At 37.8% G+C, this 20,222-nt stretch overlaps 3 non-coding genes across 3 annotated transcripts; all 3 read left to right on the top strand.

Annotated features, from left to right (window-relative positions):
- The first annotated feature begins 4,568 nt into the window (after window positions 1-4,568).
- On the top strand, window positions 4,569-4,650 carry TRNAS-GCU (transfer RNA serine (anticodon GCU)). The gene has a single exon. It is a non-coding gene; the product is annotated as a tRNA-Ser (tRNA).
- Window positions 4,651-5,312: 662 nt separating this feature from the next.
- TRNAS-GCU (transfer RNA serine (anticodon GCU)) lies at window positions 5,313-5,394 on the top strand. The gene has a single exon. It is a non-coding gene; the product is annotated as a tRNA-Ser (tRNA).
- Window positions 5,395-6,772: 1,378 nt separating this feature from the next.
- TRNAS-GCU (transfer RNA serine (anticodon GCU)) lies at window positions 6,773-6,854 on the top strand. Its single transcript has one exon. It is a non-coding gene; the product is annotated as a tRNA-Ser (tRNA).
- The last annotated feature ends 13,368 nt before the right edge of the window (window positions 6,855-20,222 follow it).

Below are 20,222 nucleotides of genomic sequence, written 5' to 3'. Positions count from 1 at the left end.
CAGACCCGAGTTCGATTCTCGACTAGTGGATCCCGATGATTAGCTATGATGATATTAGTGCGCCTAATTTGAAAACTAGGGTTTCCACAATATCAGTTAAATTTAAACATGACACGTGTAGCACTATCGAGATTTTCTGTTTTCATTTTTTTAAATCGAGAGGTGAACGAAAAGTTAAGGGCTTCGGAAGAACTGCATGACCAAAATACGAGTAAGTTATGGATATGACTAAATTTAGAAGCACAAGTGGTCTAGTGGTAGAATAGTACCCTGCCACTATACAGATCCGAGTTCAATTCTCGACTAGTGGATCCCGATGATTAGCTATGATGATATTATTGCGCATAATTTGAAACTTAGGGTTTGCCACAATATCAGTTAAATTTATAGATGACACGTGTAGCACTATCGAGATTTTCTGTTTTCATTTTTTGAAATCGAGAGGTGAACGAAAAGTTAAGGGCTTCGGAAGAACTGCTTGACCGAAATACGAGTACGTTATGGATATGCCTAAAGTTAGAAGCACTAGTGCTCTAGTGGTAGAATAGTACCCTGCCACGGTACAGACCTGAGTTCAATTCTCGACTGGTGCATCCCGAAGTTTAGCTATGATGATATTAGTGCGAATAATTTGAAACTTAGGGTTTGCCACAATATCAGTTAAATTTATACGAGTACGTTATGGATATGCGTAAAGTTAGAAGCACTAGTGGTCTAGTGGTAGAATAGTACCCTGCCACGGTACAGACCTGAGTTCGATTCTCGGCTGGTGCATCCCGAAGATGAGCTATGATGATATTAGTGCGCATAATTTGAAACTTAGGGTTTGCCACAATATCAGTTAAATTTATAGATGACACAAGTAACACTATCGAGATTTTCTGTTTTCATTTTTTTAAATCGAGAGGTGAACGAAAAGTTAAGGGCTTCGGAAGAACTGCATGACCAAAATACGAGTAAGTTATGGATATGACTAAATTTAGAAGCACCAGTGGTCTAGTGGTAGAATAGTACCCTGCCACGGTACAGACCCGAGTTTGATTCTCGGCTGGTGCGTCGCGAAGATTAGATATGATGATATTAGTGCATAATTTGAAAACTAGGGTTTGCCACAATATCAGTTAAATTTATAGATGACACGAGTAACACTATCGAGATTTTCTGTTTTTATTTTTTTAAAAAGAGAGGTGAACGAAAAGTTAAGGGCTTCGGAAGAACTGCATGACCAAAATACGAGTAAGTTATGGATATGACTAAATTTAGAAGCACCGGTGGTCTAGTGGTAGAATAGTACCCTGCCACGGTACAGACCCGAGTTTGATTCTCGGCTGGTGCATCCTGAAGATTAGCTATGATGATATTAGTGCATAATTTGAAAACTTCGGTTTGCCACAATATCAGTTATTAAATTTATAGATGACACGAGTAGTACTATCGTGCTTTTCTTTTTTCTTTTTTATTTTTAAACGTAGAGGTGAACGAAAAGTTAAGGGCTTTGAAAGAAATGCATGACCAAAATACGAATAGGTTATGGATATAACTAAATTTAGAAGCACTAGTGGTCTAGTGGTAGAATAGTACCCTGCCACGGTACAGACCCGAGTCCAATTCTCGACTAGTGCATCCCCGAAGATTAGCTCTGATGATATTAGTGCATAATTTGAAAACTAGGGTTTGCCACAATATCAGTTAAATTTATAGATGACACGAGTAGCACTATCGAGATTTTCTGTTTTTTTTATTTTTAAACTCGGAGGTGAACGAAAAGTTAAGGGCTTTGGATGAGCTGCATGACCAAAATACGAGTAAGTTATGGATATGACTAAATTTAGAAGCACCAGTGGTCTAGTGGTATAATAGTACCCTGCCACGGTACAGACCCGAGTTCAATTCTTGGCTGGTGCATCCCGAAGATTGGCTATGATGATATTAGTGCATAATTTGAAAATTTCGGTTTGCCACAATATCAGTTATTAAATTTATAGATGACACGAGGCACTATTGTGCTTTTCTTTTTTATTTTTTATTTTTAAACTGAGAGGTGAACGAAAAGTTAAGGGCTTCGAAAGATCTGCATGACCAAAATACGAGTACGTTATGGATATGCCTAAAGTTAGAAGCAACAGTGGTCTAATGGTAGAATAGTACCCTACCACGGTACAGACTCGAGTCCAATTCTCGACTAGTGCATCTCCGAAGATTAGCTCTGATGATATTAGTGCATAATTTGAAAACTAGGGTTTGCCAAAATATCAGTTAAGTTTATAGAAGACACGAGTAGCACTATCGAGATTTTCTGTTTTTTGTTTTAAATCGAGAGGTGAACGAAAAGTTAAGGGCTTCGAAAGAACTGCATGACCAAAATACGAGTAAGTTATGGATATGACTAAATTTAGAAGCACAAGTGGTCTAGTGGTAGAATAGTACCCTACCACGGTACAAACCCGAGTCCAATTCTCGACTAGTGCATCCCCGAAGATTAGCTCTGATGATATTAGTGCATAGTTTGAAAACTAGGGTTTGCTACAAGATCAGTTAAATTTATAGATGACACGTGTAGCACTATCGAGATTTTCTGTTTTCATTTTTTTAAATCGAGAGGTGAACGAAAAGTTAAGGGCTTCCGAAGAACTGCATGACCAAAATACGAGTAAGTTATGGATAGGAATAATTTAGAAGCACCAGTGGTCTAGTGGTAGAATAGTACCCTGCCACGGTACAGACCCGAGTTTGATTCTCGGCTGGTGCATCCCGAAGATTAGCTATGATGATATTAGTGCATAATTTGAAAATTTTGGTTTGCCACAATATCAGTTAAGTTTATAGAAGACACGAGTAGCACTATCGAGATTTTCTGTTTTCATTTTTTTAAATCGAGAGGTGAACGAAAAGTTAAGGGCTTCGAAAGAACTGCATGACCAAAATACGAGTAAGTTATGGATATGACTAAATTTAGAAGCACAAGTGGTCTAGTGGTAGAATAGTACCCTACCACGGTACAAACCCGAGTCCAATTCTCGACTAGTGCATCCCCGAAGATTAGCTCTGATGATATTAGTGCATAGTTTGAAAACTAGGGTTTGCCACAATATCAGTTAAATTTATAGATGACACGTGTAGCACTATCGAGATTTTCTGTTTTCATTTTTTTAAATCGAGAGGTGAACGAAAAGTTAAGGGCTTCGCTAGAACTGCATGACCAAAATACGAGTAAGTTATGGATAGGAAAAATTTAGAAGCACCAGTGGTCTAGTGGTAGAATAATACCCTGCCACGGTACAGACCCGAGTTCGATTCTCGGCTGGTGCATCCCGTAGATTAGCTATGATGATATTAGTGCATAATTTGAAAATTTTGGTTTGCCAAAATATCAGTTAAGTTTATAGAAGACACGAGTAGCACTATCCAGATTTTCTGTTTTTTGTTTTAAATCGAGAGGTGAACGAAAAGTTAAGGGCTTCGAAAGAACTGCATGACCAAAATACTAGTAAGTTATGGATATAACTAAATTTAGAAGCACAAGTGGTCTAGTGGTAGAATAGTACCCTGCCACTGTTCAGACCCGAGTCCAATTCTCGACTAGTGCATCCCCGAAGATTAGCTCTGATGATATTAGTGCATAATTTGAAAAATAGGGTTTGCCACAATATCAGTTAAATTTATTGAAGACACGAGTAGCACTAAAGAGATTTTCTGTTTTTTTTTTTTAAAATCGAGAGGTGAACGAAAAGTTAAGGGCTTCGGAAGAACTGCATGTCCAAAATACGAGTAAGTTATGGAAATGACTAAATTTAGAAGCACCAGCGGTCTAGTGGTAGAATAGTATCCTGCCACGGTACAGACCCGAGTTCGATTCTCGGCTGGTGCATCCCGAAGATTAGCTATGATTATATTAGTGCGCATAATTTGAAAACTAGGGTTTGCCATAATATCAATTAAATTTATAATAGATGACACGAGTAGCACTATCGAGATTTTCTGTGTTTTTGTTTTTAAATCGAGAGGTGAACGAAAAGTTAAGGGCTTCGGAAGAACTGCATGACCATACGAGTAAGTTATGGATATGACTAAATTTAGAAGCACCAATGGTCTAGTGGTAGAATAGTACCCTGCTATGATACAGACCCGAGTGCGATTCTCGGCTGGTGCATCCCGAAGGAAGATTAGCCATGATGATATTAGTGCATAATTTGAAAACTAGGGTTTGCCTCAATATCAGTTAAATTTATAGATGACACGAGTAGCACTATCGAGATTTTCTGTTTTTATTTTTTTAAATCGAGAGGTGAACGAAAAGTTAAGGGCTTCGGAAGAACTGCATGACCAAAATACGAGTACGTTATGGATATGCCTAATGGTAGAATAGTAACCAACCTACTTGTAGGCTGCCGTCGCTTCATTCTTCTACTGGGTTTCCACGACTTTCCTTTGGTCTATAAGAAGTTCGGGCTTACCCTTTACTGTGCTCTAACAATTGTGTAGGTCTCGAAGTTCTAACTTATTCCTTATTAAACATCTACCTTTGTTGTCCGTAGTGCCTCTTCGAGATTTGTTCCTAATATAAAAAAGTCGCTTTCGCCGAGTGGTTAAGGCGTGTGCCTGCTAAGTACATGGGGTTTCCCCGCGAGAGTTCGAATCTCTCAAGCGACGTAAGGTTCATATTTTTTTTTGTACTAGCCAAAGGCCACCGCTAAAAGACATTGTCCTCGTTGGCCCGTTACCTCACTAGGTATTCAGGCCCTTATTATAAGAAATGCTTCGTTCCCCTCTCCAACCCATGTTGGATGTGTCATGACCCAATTTTAATTTTTAGAGGTTTCGAGATATCGAACTGCGACAGCAAGATAAATTTTGCACACTTTAAAAGACATACAACACCTTCGTCATAAATTTCAAGTTCTTTACAAACGGAAAAAGGGCATGGGATACAAAAAGAATTCAAAATCAACCTAAAAAATTAAACGACTAATTGATGTCCCAATTCGAATACATCTAACATACACACCATGTCGACACCGTTTTGTGATAGTAGAGCTCCAAAGCATCACCCCACCTTGACCAGTAACTAAACAAGAAAAGGAGAAAGGTGTAAGTATAAAAATCTACTTAGTAACCAACCTACTTGTAGGCTGCCGTCGCTTCATTCTTCTACTGGGTTTCCACGACTTTCCTTTGGTCTATAAGAAGTTCGGGCTTACCCTTTACTGTGCTCTAACAATTGTGTAGGTCTCGAAGTTCTAACTGATTCCTCATTAAACGTCTACCTTTGTTGTCCGTAGTGCCTCTTCGAGATTTGTTCCTAAAATAAAAAAGTCGCTTTGGCCGAGTGGTTATGGCGTGTGCCTGCTAAATACATGGGGATTCCCCGCGAGAGTTCGAATCTCTCAGGCGACGTAAGGTTCATATTTATTTTTGTACTAGCCAAAGGCCATCGCTAAAAGACATTGTCCTTGTTGGCCCGTTACCTCACCAGGTATTCAGGCCCTTATTATAAGGAATGCTTCGTTCCCCTCTCCAACCTATGTTGGATGTGTCATGACCGATAGATATCGAACTGCGACAAAAAGATAAATTTTGCACACTTTAAAAGACATACAACACCTTCGTCACAAATTTCAAGTTCTTTACAAACGGAAAAAGGGCATGGGATACAAAAAGAATTCAAAATCAACCTATAAAATTAAAGTACTAATTGACGTCCCAGGTCGAATACATCTAACATACACACCGTGTCGACACCGTTTTGTGATAGTAGAGCTCCAGAGCATCACCCCACCTTGACCAGTAACTGAACAAGGAAAGGACAAAGTTGTAAGTATAAAAATCTACTTCGTAACAAACCTCCTTGTAGGCTGCCTCGCTTCATTCTTCTACTGGGTTTCCACGACTTTCCTTTGGTCTATAAGAAGTTCGGGCTTACCCTTTACTGTGCTCTAACAATTGTGTAGGTCTCGAAGTTCTAACTGATTCCTCATTAAACATCTACCTTTGTTGTCCGTAGTGCCTCTTCGAGATTTGTTCCCAAAATAAAAAAGTCACTTTGGCCGAGTGGTTATGCCGTGTGCCTGTTAAGTACATGGGGTTTCCCCGCGAGAGTTCGAATCTCTCAGGCGACGTTAAGGTTCATATTTTTTTTTTGTACTAGCCAAAGGCCACCGCTAAAAGACATTGTCCTCGTTGACCCGTTACCTCACCAGGTATTCAGGCCCTTATTATAAGAAATGCTTCGTTTCCCTCTCCAACCCATGTTGGATGTGTCATGACCCAATTTTAATTTTTAGAGGTTTCGAGATATCGAACTGCGACAAAAAGATAAATTTTGCACACTTTAAACGACATACAACACCTTCGTCATAAATTTCAAGTTCTTTATAAACGGAAAAAGGGCATGGGATACAAAAAGAATTCAAAATCAACCTAAAAAATTAAACGACTAATTGATGTCCCAGGTCGAATACATCTAACATACACACCGTGTCGACACCGTTTTGTGATAGTAGAGCTCCAGAGCATCACCCCACCTTGACCAGTAACTGAACATGGAAAGGAGAAAGGTGTAAGTATAAAAATCTACTTAGTAACCAACCTACTTGTAGGCTGTCGTCGCTTCATTCTTCTACTGGGTTTCCACGACTTTCCTTTGGTCTATAAGAAGTTCGGTCTTTGTGCTCTAACAATTGTGTAGGTCTCAAAGTTCTAACTGATTCCCTCAATAAACATCTACCTTTGTTGTCCGTAGTGCCTCTTCTTGATTTGTTCCCAAAACAACAAAGTTGCTTTGGCCGAGTGGTTAAGGTGTGTGCTTGCTAAGTACATGGGGTTTCCCCGCGAGAGATCGAATCTCTCAGGCGACGTAAATTTTTTTTTTTTTTGTACTAGCCAAAGGCCACCGCTAAAAGACATTGTCCTCGTTGGCTCGTTACCTCTATTCAGGTCCTTATTATAAGGAATGCTTCGTTCCCCTCTCCAACCCATGTTGAATGTGTCATGACCCAATTTTAATTTTAGAGGTTTCGAGATATCGAACTGCGACAAAAAGATAAATTTTGCACACTTTAAAAGACATACAACACATTCGTTATAAATTTCAAGTTCTTTACAAACTGAAAAAAGGCATGGGATACAAAAAGAATTCAAAATCAACCTAAAAAATTAAACGACTAATTGATGTCCCAGGTCGAATACATCTATCATACACACCGTGTCGACACCGTTTTGTGATAGTAGAGCTCCAGAGTATCACCCCACCTTGACCAGTAATTGAACAAGGAAAGAAGAAAGGTGTAAGTATAAAAATCTACTTATTTACCAACCTACTTGTAGGCTGTCGTCGCTTCATTCTTCTACTAGGTTTCCTCGACTTTCCTTTGGTCTTTAAGAAGTTCGGGCTTACCCTTTACTGTGCTCTAAATAATTGTGTAGGTCCTTTGTTGTCCGCAGTGCCTCTTCGAGATTTGTTCCTAAAACAAAAAAAGTTGTTGTAAGACCACTGGCCAAAGTGATGAGATATCCTTGTTCGTGTAATCCTCTGATAGTTCTTTTAAGAAATCAGAGCATCGATGTTTGTGTTCTTTAATGTTAAAATTACCTTTATGACGGTATCAGCCAAGTCGAGCTTCAAAACTTCGAATTTTTATTTAGTATATCCTTTTTTTTTCCGCTCTATTCAACAAGGATATTCACTTTGTTCCAATCAAATTAAATGGGATAAATTACCAATCGTGGAGTAAATCATTTAGGTATAAACCAAGAATCAACTCTTCAAGTTCTGAGATACATAAAAAGTAGTCTATTTTGGATTTTGCATCTTTCTCGGGAATTCAATAATTTATTGAAAGTCTAAACAGCAAACCAATCAAACTCCGTCTATTTCTAGGTTTTGCATTTTTTTTTTTTTGGGAAATTCAATAATTTATTGAAAGTCTAAAAAGCAAACCAATGTGTATAGATCATCTCTGTTTTGCATCTTATGGTAAATCAATAAGTCCTTGAAAGTCTAAAAAGCAAACCAATGGGTCCAAATCATTTGGGTTTTGCATCTTATCATTTGGGTTTTGCATCTTATTGGTAAGTTCAATTATTTATTGGAAGTCTAAAAAGCAAACCAATGTTTTCGAAAATTCAATTATTTTTTGGAAGTCTAAAAAAGAAAACCGATGTTTCAACTTTTGTATCTTCCTCTGAAGTTCATTTATTTATTGGAAGTCTCAAAAGCAAACCGATGTGTCTGAGCAAAAATACTGTTTAGAGTTAACTTGACACATATTTTCACTATTGGGAAGACAACAATTTAATTATCTAAAACACAAGTTGGGTGTTATTGACCTACACTCTCCAACTTGAGACACTTAACTTGGGGGAGTAAAGACAAGTTGGGTGCTATTGACCTACACCCTCCAACTTGAGGGTGAGTATTGGAACATATTTTATATAGCCATAATCAGTTAGGACTTTCAATCCCACTTATGTTTCTCATTCTTAACAAGGTATTAGAGCTTTCTCATTCTTAACATAAAGCTAGAATGAGAATTTATTTGCAATCCATTATCTGGTTAAATATTAGTAAATGATCTTCTTCTAATAAAAATTGTTAATAACCTTATGGTGCCTACAATAGAGGAGGAATTAAGATATGAAAAAATTGTTAATAATATTGAGATACCTAAAATAGAGGGGGAATTTGATGAGTAGGATATGAAAAAAAGTTCTTTTGATGGTAGTGCTATAAATTATCTTTATTCTGCACTAATTAACAATGAATTTAATAGAGTATCCATGTGTTCTTGGGCATATGAAATTTGAAAAACTCTTGAAATAACTCATGAGGGAACAAATTTGGAAAACTTTGATCCAATATAGGTGTCATGGTCATGCTTGTCCAAGGCGTGTTGTTTATGGCTGCATGTCGAATGTCCGCGTCATATTTGTTCAGGACGTGTTGTCCATGGTTGCATGCCCATTACAAACCCCTTTTACATGCTTTCATCTTAGATAGACCTTTACCACTTCATGTTCAAAAAAATCATTTCTACACTTGTCAGGGCTAAAATGCCCCAAAATGTACTATGGAGAGATATGACTAATCGTCACTTATTCTTACTCGGGTTATGAGGGCCTACAAGTAGGTTGGTTACTAAGTATATTTTTATACTTACATCTTTCTCATTTTCTAGTTCACGTACTGGTCAAGGTGGGGAGATGCTCGGGAGCTCTACTATCATAGAGGGGTGTCGACCCAAAGTGTATGTTAGTTGTATTCGACCTGGGACATCTATTAGTTGTATAATTTTTTGGGTTGATTTTGAATTCTTTTGTATCACTCATCTATTGGTTGTATAATTTTTTGGGTTGATTTTGAATTCTTTTGTATCCCAAGCCTTTTTTCGGTTTGTAAACAACTTGACTTTGTCAGAAATTTCATCTTTTCATCACAGTTCGATCCCAGATTCAAGAAACGAAGCATTCCACATATAAGGGTGTGAATACCTCTATGAGACTGTGGGGTAACGGGCCCCAAAGTTGACAATATCTTTTAGCGGTGGCCTTTGGCTAGTACAAAAAATTGAACTTTTCGTCACCTGAGAGATTTGAAATCTCGCAGGGAAACCCCATGTACTTTGCAAGCACACATCTTAAACACTCGGCCAAAGCAACTTTTTTTTCTAAGGAATGAATCGCAAAGAGGCACTAGGGATAACAAAGGTAGATGATTAATGAGGAATCAATTAGAACTTCGGAACCTATACGGTAGCTTAGAGAGCAGTAAAGGGTACGCCCGAACTTCCTATAGACCAAAGAAAAGTTGTGGAAGAAGAAGGAAACAATGAAGGCCTACAAGTAGGATGGTTACTAAGTATATTTTTATACTTACCCCTTTCAAATTTTTTAGTTTAGGTACTCGTCAAGGTGGGGAGATATTGGGGGAGATCTACTATCACAAAGGGGTGTCGACCCGGAGTGTATGTTAGTTGTATTCGACCTAGGACATCTATTAGTTGTATAATTTTTTGGTTGATTTTGAATTTTTTTGTATCCGAAACCCTTTTTTCCGTTTGTAAATAACTCGAAATTTCTGACATAGGTGTTCTATGTCGTTTAAAGTGTAAAAAATTTTATCTTTTCATCGCAGTTCGATCCCAGATCAAAGATCGATTTGAGAGGGGAACGAAGCATTCCATATATAAGGGTGTGAATACCACTACGAGATCGTGAGGTAACGGGCCAAAGCTAACATTATCTTTAGCGGTGGCCTGTGGCTAGTACAAAAAAATGAACTTTTCGTCGCCTGAAAAATTCGAACTCTCGCGGAGAAATCCCATGTACTTAACAGGCACACATGTAAACCACTCCGCCATAGCAACTTTTTTTTTTTTTAAGGAATGAATCTTGAAGAGACACTAGGGACAACAAAGGTAAATGATTAATGAGGAATAAATTAGAAATTCGGGACCTACATGGTAGCTTTAGGGCGCAATAAAGGGTAAGCCCGAACATCCTATAGACCAAAGGAAAGTCGTGGAAACCTAGTAGAAGAAAGAAGCGATGAGAGCCTACAAGGAGGTTGGTTACTAAGTATATTTTTATACTTCCACCTTTCTCCTCTTTTAGTTCAAGTACTGGTCAAGGTGTCGACCTGGAGTGTATTTTAGTTTTATTCGACATGGGACATCTATTGGTTGTATAATTTTTTTGGTTGATTTTGAATTCTTTTGTATCCCAAGCCCTTTTTCGTGTTTGTAAATAACTTGAAATTTCGAAAAAAGGTGTTATATATCTTTTAAAGTGTGAAAATTTTATCTTTTCATTGCAGTTGGATCCAAGATTCAACATCAGTTTGAGAGAGGAACGAAGCATTCCAAATATATAAAGGTGTGAATACCCATATGAGACCTCCAACATAGGTTTGAGAGGGGAACGAAGCATTCCAAATATGTAAAGGTGTGAATACCTCTATGAGACCGTGAGGTAACGAGCCCCAAATTGGACAATATCTTTTAGCGGTGGCCTTTGGCTAGTACAAAAATAGAACGTTATGTCGCCTAAGAATTTTGAACTCTCGGAGGGAATCCATATGTACTTAGCAGGCACATGCCTTAATCACTCGACCAAAGTGACTTTTTTTTAAGGAATGAATATCAAAGAGGCACTAGGGACAACAAAGGTAGATATTTAATGAGGAATCAATTAGAACTTCGGGACCTACACAGTAGCTCAGAGCGCAGTAAAGGGTAATCCCAAACTTCCTATAGACCAAAGAAAAGTTGTGGAGACCTAGTAGAAGAAGGAAGCGATGAGGGCCTACAAGTAGGATGGTTACCAAGTATATTTTTATATTTACACCTTTCAAATTTTTTTAGTTCAGGTACTGGTCAAGGTGGGGAGATGCTGGGGAGCTCTACAATCACAAAGGGGTGTCGACCCGGAGTGTATGTTAGTTGTATTCGACCTAGGACATATATTAGTTGTATAATTTTTTGGGTTGATTTTTGAATTCTTTTATATCCCAAGCCCTTTTTCCCGTTTGTAAATAACTTGAAATTTCTAACACAGGTGTTTTATGTCTTTTTAAGTGTAAAAAAATTTATCTTTTCATCGCAGTTCGATCCCAGATCCAACATCGGTTTGAGAGGGGAACGAAGCATCCCATATATAAGGGTGTGAACACCTCTATGAGACCGTAAGGTAACGGGCCAAAGTGGACATTATCTTTTAGGGGTGGCTTGTTCCTAGTAAAAAAAAAAAATACAAAAAAATGAACTTTTCATCGCCTAAGAGATTCAAACTCTCACGAAAAATCTCATTTACTTAGCAAGCACACGCATTAACCACTCAACCAAAGCAACCTTTTTGTTTTTTAAGGAATGAATCTTGAAGAGACACTAGGGACAACAAAGGTGAATGATTACTGAGGAATAAATTAGAAATTTGGGACCTACATGGTAGCTTAGAGCGCAATAAGGGGTAAGCCCGAACTTTCTATAGACCAAAGGAAAGTCGTGGAAACCTAGTAGAAGAAGGAAGCGATGAGGGCCTACTTACACGCATAGACCAAAGGAAAGTCGTGGAAACCTAGTAGAAGAAGGAAGCGGTGGAAACCTAGTAGATGCTTGGGATAATTGTAGATGCTTGGGATAATTTTTTGAGTTGATTTTGAATTCTTTTGTATCCCAAGCCCTTTTTAGTACAAAAAATTGAACTTTTCGTTGCTCAAGATATTTGAACTCTCACGGGGAGACCCCATGTACTAAGCTAGCAAACACCTTAACCACTCAACCAAAGCAACTTTTTTATTTTAGGAATGAACCTCGAAGAGACACTAGGGACAACAAAGGTAGATGATTAATGAGGAATCAATTAGAACTTCTAGACCTAAACGGTAGCTTAGAGCGCAATAAAGACTAAGCCCGAACTTCCAAGATAACAAAAGGAAAGTCGTGGAAACCTAGTAGAAGAAGGAAGCGATGACGGCTTACAAGTAGGATGGTTACTAAGTATATTTTTATACTTACACCTTTCTTCTTTTCTAGTTCAGGTACTGGTCAAGGTGGGGAGATGCTCCAGAGCTCTATTATCATAGAGGGGTGTCGAATCGGAGTGTATGTTAGTTGAATTCGACGTGGGACATCAATAAGTTGTATAATTTTTTGGGTTGATTTTGTTTCCGGTTTGTAAATAACTTGAAATTTTTGACATAGGTGTTGTATGTCTTTTAAAGTGTTAAAATTTATCTTTTCCAATATTTTTTAACGATGACCTTTGGCTAGTACAAAAAAATGAACTTTTCGTCGCCGAAGAGATTCAAACTCTCGCGGGAAAATCCTATGTACTTAGTAGGCACACGCCTTAACCACTTGACTAAAGCGACTTTTTTGTTTTTTGGAACGAATCTTGAAGAGACACTAGGGACAACAAAGGTAGATGATTAATGAGGAATCAATTAGAACTTCAGGACCTACAAGGTAGCCTAGAGCGCAGTAAAGGGTAAGCCCGAACTTCCTATAGATCAAAGGAAAGTGGTGGAAACCTAGTTGAAGAAGCAAGCGATGAGGGCCTACATGTAGGGTTGTTACTAAGTATATTTTTATACTTACACCTTTCTCCTTTTCTAGTTCATGTACTGGTCAAGGTGGGGAGATGCACGGAAGCTCTACTATCACATAGGGTTGTCGACCCAGAGTGTATGTTAGTTGTATTCGACCTGGGACATCAATTAGTTATATAATTTTTTTGGTTGATTTTGTATTCTTTTCTATCCCAAGCCCTTTTTTCCATTTGTAAATATCTTGGAATTTCTGACATAGGTGTTGTATGTCTTTTAAAGTGTGCAAAATGTTTTTCTTTATCCATGGGCAATGAGTTTTGATGTATTAGGGGTATCCGTCTTTTAGAAGCTTTAATTTTCGTGTTTATCCTAATTGTCGGTTTAGTTTATGCATGGCGAAAAGGAGCATTGGAATGGTCTTAGTTATGGAGGGAATTCTTAGAGGGTTTAAATTAATTTTTTCCGAAGAATTAGATGGTCTTCCCGAACAAGGCTTTTATTTGGTAGGTAGCTTCATCTTATTTGGTAGGTAACATCGATGAAGCTACTACGAAGGCTACGAACTTAGAAATGGAGAGCAAAGTTAAGAAATGACCTTAAATCTTAGTGTCCTAACTCCTAACTCCGAATCGAATTATTGGGCTTAGAAGTGAAAGAAATTATTTTAGTTCAATTAGTTGTATAATTTTTTTGGTTGATTGGTGCTGTATGTCTTTTAAAGTGTGCAAAATTTATCTTGTAAGTCTTTTAAAGTGTGCAAAATTTATAAGGTGAACGAAGAAGTCCTTATAACAAGGTGTGAATACTTGGGCACAAGTGGGCAACATCTTTTATTGGTGGCCTTTGGCTAGTACAAAAATATGAACTTTTAGTGGCCTGGCAGATTCGAACTCTCATGAGGAAATCCCATGTACTTACCTTAACCACTCGGCCAAAGCAACTTTTTTTTTTAAGAATGAATCTCGAAGAGGTACTAAGGACAACAAGAGTAGATGATTAGTGAGGAATCAATTTGAACTTCGGGACCTACACGGTAGCTTAGAGCGTAGTAAAGGGTAATCCCAAACTTCCTACAGACCAAAGGAATGTCGTGGAAACCTAGTGGAAGGAAGAAGCAATGAGGGCCTACAAGTAGGTTGGTTACTAAGTATATTTTTATACTTACACCTTTCTCCTTTTCTAGTTCAAGTACTGGTCAAGGTGAGGAGATTCTCGAAAGCTCTACTATCATAGAGGGGTGTCGATTTTTATACTTACACCTTTCTCCTTTTCTAGTTCAGTACTGGTCAAGGTGGGGAGATGCTCGAAAGCTCTACTATCACAGAGGGGTGTCGACCTGGAGTTTCTGTCTGTAAATAACTTGAAATTTGCGACACAGGTTTTCTATGTCTTTTAAAGTGGCTAGTACAGAAAAAATGAACTTTTCGTTGACTAGGAGATTCAAACTCTTGCGAGGAAATTCCATGTACTTAGCATGGCACAAGCCTTAACCACTCATCCAAAGCAACTTTTTTGTTTTACGAACCAATCTCGAAGACGCACGAAGGACAACAAAGGTAGATGATTAATGAGGATTCAATTAGAACTTCGAGACCTACACGGTAGCTTAAAGCGCAGTAAAGGATAAGCCCAAACTTCCTATAGCCCAAAGGAAAGTCATGGAAACCTAGTAGAAGAAGGAAGCAAGGATGGCCTACAAGTAGGTTGTTTACTATTTCAAATACTGGTTAAGGTGAGAAAATTCTCGGGAGCACTACTATCACAAAGGGGTGCGACCTGGAGTGTATGTTAGTTGTATTCGACTTGGGACATCAGTTAGTTGTGTAATTTTTTTCGTTGATTTTAAATTCTTTTGTATGCGAGGCCCACACAGGTGTTGTAAGTCTTTTAAAGTGTGCAAAATTGATCTTTTCGACCGATCCAACATTTGTTGGGAAGGGAAACCAAGCATTCCTTATAATAAGGGTGTGAATCATGAGGTAACCGGCAAAAGCGGTCAATATCTTTTAGCGGTGGCCTTTGGCTACTACAAAAAAAAAAAAAAAAAAAAAGGGACCTTTTCGTGGCCTAAAAGAGTTCAACTCTCGCAATAAAACTCCATATACTTAGCAAGCACACGCCTTAACCACTTAGCCGAAGTCACTTTTTTGTTTTAGGAATGAATCTCGAAGAATCACTAGGTACACCAAAGGTAGATGATTAATGAGGATTCAATTAGAACTTCAAGACCTACACGGTAGCTTAGAGTGCAATAAAGGGTAAGCCCGAACTTCCTATAGGTCAAAGGAAAGTCGTTGAAACCTATTAGAAGAAGGAAGCGATGAGGGCCTACAAGTTATGCTTTTCTAGTTCAAAGACTGGTCAACGTGGGGAGATGCTCGGGAGCTCTACTATCACAGAGGGGTGTCGACCCGGAGTGTATGTTAGTTGTATTCGACGTGGGACATCAATTAGTTGTATAATTTTTTGGTTGATTTTGAATTCTTTTGTATCCGATGCCCTTTTTTCCGTTTGTAAAGAACTTGAAATTTTCAACACAGGTGTTGTATGTCTTTTAAAGCGTGCAAAATTTATCTTTCTGTCGCAGTTCGATTGCTCGAAACCTCTAAAATTGGATCATGACAGATCCAACATCGGTTTGAGAGGGGATCGAAGCATTCCTTATATATAGTGTGAATACCTCTATGAGATCGTGAGGTATTGGGCTAAAGCGGACAATGTCTTTTAGCAGTGGTCTTTGGCTAGTACAAGAAAATTGAACTTTTTGTCACATGAGAGATTCGAATTCTCGAGGGAAACCTCATGTACTTAGCAAGCACATGTCGTAACCACTCGCCCAAAGTGACATTTTTGTGTTAGGAATGAATCTCGAAGAGGCGCTAGGGAAAACAAAAGTAGATGATTAATGAGGAATCAATTAGAACTTCGAGACCTACACGGTAGCTTAGAGCCCAGTAAATGGTAAGGCCAAACTTCCTATAGACAAAAGAAAAGTCGTGAAAACCTAGCAGAAGAAGGAAGTGATAAAGGACTACAAGTAGGTTGGTTACTAAGTACATTTTTATACCTAGCCCTTTCTCCTTTTCTAATTCAGGTACTGGTCAAGGTGGGGAGATGCTCGGGAGCTCTACTATCACAGAGGGGTGTCGACTCGGAGTGTATGTTAGTTGTATTCGACCTGAGACATCAATTAGTTGTATAATTTTTTTGGTTGATTTTGAATTCTTTTGTATCCCATGCCCTTTTTTCCGTTTGTAAATAACTTGAAATTTGCAACACAGGTGTTGTATGTCTTTTAAAGTGTGCTATCCATTCGTCTCTGTTTTATTTCTCAAAACCTCAAGAATTTTATTGTGACAGATCCCTATGTATTATATGTCTTTAAACTGCGCAAAAATTTATGCTTTCGTCGTTGTTTGATTTCTCGAAAACTCAAAAATTTGGTTGTGACAGATCCCTCATCAGTTGTTGAAAGGAATGAAGCATTCCTTATAAAAGTGTGTAAACCTCTACGAGATAGTGAGGTAACGAGCAAAAGTGAGATTCAAACACTCGTGGGGAAACCGCATGTTCATAACAAGCACATACCTTAACCACTCGGTCAAAGCAAATTTTTTTGTTTTAGCAACTAGTCTTAAAGAGGCACTAGGGACTACAAAGGTAGATTATTAGTGAGAAATCAATTAGAACTTTAAGACCTACATGGTAGCTTACAGCGCACTAAAGTGTAAGCCCGAACTTCATATAAATCAAAGAAAATCATGGAAACCTATTAGAAGAAGGAAGCGATAAAAACCTACACATAGGTTGGTTACTAAGTATATTTTTATACTTACCCCTTTCTCCTTTTCCATTTCAGGTACTGGTCAAGGTGGGGAGATGCCCAGGAGCTCTACTATCACAGAGGTGTGTCGACTCGAAGTGTCTGTTAGTTGTATTCGACCTCGGACATCAATTAGTTGTATAATTTTTTGGGTTGATTTTGAATTATTTTTTATCCCATGCCCTTTTTTGTGTTTGTAAATAACTTGAAATTTATTGCACAAGTGATGTATGTCCTTTAAGGTGTGAAAAATTTATCTTCTCGGTTCGATTTCTTGAAACCTTTAAAATTGGGCCATGACATATCCAACATCGTTTGGAGAGGGAACGAAGACTTCCTTATAATAAGGGTGTGGATACCTCTATGAGATCGTGAGGTAATGGGCCAAAGTGGACAATATCTTTTAGCTATGGTCTTTGGCTAGTATAAATAGAGGAACATTTCTTCGTCTGAGAGATTCAAACTCTCGCACGAAAACCCATGTACTTAGCAGGCACATGGCTTAACCACTCGTCCAAGTAACTCTTATTTTATTAGGAACGAGTCTCTAAAAGACACTGTAGCTTAGAGCTCGGTAAGGGTAAGTCGAAACTTCCTATAGACCAAAGGAAAGTCGTGTAGACCTAGTAGAAGAAGGATGCATGAGAGCCTACAAGTAGGTTGGCTACTAAGTATAATTTTATAGTTACCCCTTTATCCCTTTCCTTTTCAAGTACCAGTGAAGTTGGGGAGGTGCTCGGGAGATCTACTATCAAAGAGAGGTGTTGACCTAGAGTGTTTGTTAGTTGTATACGACCTGGGATATCAATTAGTTGTATTTTTTTTAGGTTGATTCTGAATTCTTTTGTATCATGTGCCTTTTTTTTTTTTTTTTTTTTTGTTTCTAAATAACTTGGAATTTTTAACACACTTGTTTTATGTCTTTTAAATTGCGCAAAGTTTATCCTTTCGTCGCGGTTCGATTTCTCGAAACCTCAAAAATTGTGTTGTGCAGATCCAACATCAGTTGGAGAGGGGAACGAAGCATTTCTTATAATAAGTGTGTGGAAACCTTTATGAGATCGTGAGGTAACAAGCCAAAGCTGATAATATCTTTTAGCAGTGGTTTTTGGCTATTACAAAAAAAAAAAAAATCATCTCATGAGAGAATCGGACTCTCACAGGAAAACCCCATGCACTTAGCAGCAACACGTTTTAATCGCTCGCCCAAAGCATCTTTTTTATTTTATGAATACCTCTCAAAGAGACACTAAGGATTAAAAAAGTAGATGGTTAATGAGAATCAATTAGAACTTTAAGACCTACCCAGCAACTTAGAGCACATTAAATTTTTCATTTATAAATAACTTTAAATTTCTTACCATAGGAGTTAGTATGCATTTTAAACTTTGGCAAAATTTATCCTTTTCAGTAGTGGGTGGTCTTTACTTATTTATAGCTTATACATAAAAAGCTATATAGGATAAAACTATATACGGTAAATAGTTATGTAAAGTAAATGATTATATCTGTTAAAATTATATATGATACATAACAAATTATTGTTTAGAACTTGCATGCTAAAGTCATTCAAATGATAGATCAAATCTCTTGTGGAGTGATTCAAAACACGAGTTTAGAAATGAGTTTTCTTTACTCTTGATCTTGATCATCAAGGTAATTTGTTTCAAAACTTTTCCTTGGGTTGATTCCATATCAATACCCAAAGATCGAATTAGCCTAGAGGAGTTAACTTTGAGCATCATGGAAAAGAGAGAGAGATTTAAACTACCTTAATGCCCCTAAGAACCTAGCAGACCTCCACGACACCCAAGTATGACCAAGTTAGCTCTATAGGCTATAAGTAGTGTGAACCGTGTCTTCAGACCCTCCTCTACCTTTTCTACTCCCGTAACAATACTGTTGAGCTATGCTGAGGTCAATTAAGGTAGTTGATGGTGTTAATATAACACATGCGGAAGCAATTTTGATCTTAGGCACTTTTAGAACATCAATTATAGTAAATAGCTAGCATGTTCATAAGTATTAAAACGTAATGAGTTTAGATACTAACCTTTTGTAGTTCAAACTCCTTTTTCCTCACAAACCGGTTTCGAACCACCACTAGTGTCTTCTCCACTATCCTCCAGCCTTAGAACGGGATTGTGACTAAACTTGGGAGGGATTTTGTATATGTGAAGAGAGTGTTTGTGAGAGGTTTTTCACCAAGAAGAAGAAGACCTTCCATGTACCATGATCACAATATTTAAAGAGTCATGTTTGCATGTTCATGTAAATTTGAGATCACCAAATTTTGACACTTAAAATTTTACTAAAATGTTTGGGATTATGTGGCAAGCATGCATGTTTGAGTTAACCAAATTTTGACACTCAAAATTCTACTCGAACTTGTGGGGTTTATTTGGCAAGCATGCAAGTTTGGTTAAACTAAATTTTGACACCTCAAAAATCCATTAACATGGATTTTTCCATTAAATGAAGTCAACATTTTGACTTTCTTCATTTTAATTCAACAATTAATTTGAATAATGAATTTCAAATTAAAGTAACATTAAATGATTAATTAAACTATTTAATTAATATTTAATATTAATTCAAATGCAATCTCAATCAATTCCGACACATAATTGATTAAGATATTTAAATCTTATTTAAATATCTCAGATTCTCTCTTTTTGTTTAATTCGTAAATAAAACAAAAATGCGGTTAAATATATCGTATATATGTAGCGCATATTCCCTAATTTGAATTCGAACACTTCGAACTCACTCGTCACACTGTTCTATGGTTTAGTCCGATATGAGCTAGCAGAGGGACCTAATGGACCTATAGATCATGGGCTCCAACGATCTAAGATTAACCGGTTAAACTCATTAACCTTGTTAACCAACATTCGTTAACTACTAGGACACTCCACTATAGCCTAGTAGTTGCACTCCCCTCACTATAGATATATTTCTGTCCATTTGATATAACCATGATTAGTAAGTCGATCCTTCACAGTTTGTTCGTAACTAGAGCTGGGTCAATTTACAGTTTTACCCCTAAAGTTACTTCTTGTTCCTTATGTCTCACTGATCCTCTAATGAAGAAATTGGTTTGTGGTCCAACCAGTAAACCGAATCCCTCTCAGGCCAATGAGAGGGTGGGGCCCCTTGTTCAAGACTTGGAGTCAGTGCTTAAGGGAACTACCTCTCTTCTATCCCTAAAAGTGGGTAGGAGTGAATTCCATCTTGCACCCCACGTCCCCAGCCATTCACCCAGTCTTACCCCTGAAATGGGAGGCCTATTGAGTCGGCGAACTAGAGTCACTCTCACCCATGCAAATCTAAGGATAATTCCGAATAAACAGGAGT

This window comes from Cucurbita pepo, chromosome 16 (genome assembly GCF_057944985.1).
Source record: "Cucurbita pepo subsp. pepo isolate OVF chromosome 16, ASM5794498v1, whole genome shotgun sequence".
NCBI classification, from domain to species: Eukaryota; Viridiplantae; Streptophyta; class Magnoliopsida; order Cucurbitales; family Cucurbitaceae; genus Cucurbita; species Cucurbita pepo.
Note: the sequence above shows the minus strand (reverse complement) of the source record. Positions and strands in the feature narration are given on the sequence as shown.